This window comes from Gigantopelta aegis, chromosome 12 (assembly GCF_016097555.1).
Source record: "Gigantopelta aegis isolate Gae_Host chromosome 12, Gae_host_genome, whole genome shotgun sequence".
Taxonomy (NCBI): domain Eukaryota; kingdom Metazoa; phylum Mollusca; class Gastropoda; order Neomphalida; family Peltospiridae; genus Gigantopelta; species Gigantopelta aegis.
Window position 1 is genome coordinate 25734199 of NC_054710.1, and position 1479 is coordinate 25735677.

General features: G+C 31.6%; 1 long non-coding RNA gene across 1 annotated transcript; it reads right to left on the minus strand.

Annotated features, from left to right (window-relative positions):
• Positions 1-401: 401 nt before the first annotated feature.
• Positions 402-1109, minus strand: LOC121386236. The gene is made up of 3 exons (XR_005959615.1): positions 1050-1109; positions 720-790; positions 402-566 (listed from the first exon to the last, which is right to left on the minus strand). It is a non-coding gene; the product is annotated as an uncharacterized LOC121386236 (long non-coding RNA).
• Between the last annotated feature and the right edge of the window lie 370 nt (positions 1110-1479).

Below are 1479 nucleotides of genomic sequence, written 5' to 3' on the forward strand. Positions count from 1 at the left end.
AAAACTTTGTACTTTCTTGGGTCTGGGCTGGGCAGAATTTTTAACGTGCTTACATCACCCACGGTGTTTAAGCACGCCTCCCCATGGGTACGGTCTCTGGAAAAGACCAGTAACCCTACCCAGGGGCTTTTCTTGGGTACACCGTCAACTTTTTATGTTCTGAAGAGCATTCATTCGCTTAATAATCCTACACAAAGGATGAGCGATGAATAGCTTTTCTATTCAATCTATAAACCTTTATTGATGGTCATCTTGTAACTATTAAGTGCAAGTTCTTTATCACACCTCATACAAAGCCTAGCCTTTCATAAAGAAAACACTTCACCACCCAAAATAACAGCGCGTGACATATCAGCACGTCTTTTTATGAATAAAAAAATAACAAAACAAAACAATATTTAACATCAAGACACAATTTATTAGATAACTTATATACACATTTTTAATAGGGTATATTTTGTAGGAGATTATATATGTTTACATTTATCTCCTGCAATGCCAGTTTTATTTTTTTGAATTCTTCTTTCGAAGATGTTACTTGTAGTGGCTGCGCCATCATTTTCTCTCTGAAAAATAAAAATAAAAAGTGTTGGTATTCCCATTCTTAAATAATAATGGAATACATATGGTACTAAAAACAAACTCGTTTCCTATTTATTATTATTATTATTATTTAAAGGATTTTTTAGTTTGAAAAATATGTCATTAATAATACTTACAACTGATCGCCACCCATCTTCATTGATTTTATTAGAGGGGCATCCTCTTGACCACTGTCTTCGTACTGTTCCTGTTAATAAACAATCAAAAACCGAATTACTATAGGTAAAATACGTTTTTAAACAAACTTTGTTTATATGTTGTTTTTATATATTTTCTCTTGTAATTGTTAGATTATTTTTACTTTACATCTTGAAAAACAGCTGCTGTTCCCCTCTCCTTATTTACAGGAAAGTGTTTTTTAAAAGGCAGTAGTAGGAAACAAGAGAGTGTTTCCTCGCATTGTCAAACAATAAGGAACTGTATTATAATTAAAGATGGATGCTTACTCTCTTTCTTCTCCTCGTATCGAGGGGCTCTTCCTTTTCTCTCTTCTTCTTCTCTCTTCTTCTTCTCTCTTCTTCTTCTCTCTTCCTTTTTTTCTTCATTTTCTTTTTCTTGCTTCTGTAAGCATTAAAATAATTAGTATAGTTTTCAATTATAACATGACCAAATTACTAACGTGTACATTTTAACATTCTGATGATTTTAATCAAGAAATAACGAATATTGCTATGTTCAGTTATTTTGTGTATTCTCAAAAGCATTCTGCGTAATTTATGTGATTAATATGTAGTTATAAGATAAATAAGAGGAAATAAAATTGTATTACTTACTTGAGGTGTTTTTGTATTCTCGCTGAAAAAAAGAAGCAAGTTTTAGCACCATGTCTATATATTATGAATCCGGTAAAATAGATATACTATTACAGGCTACAGG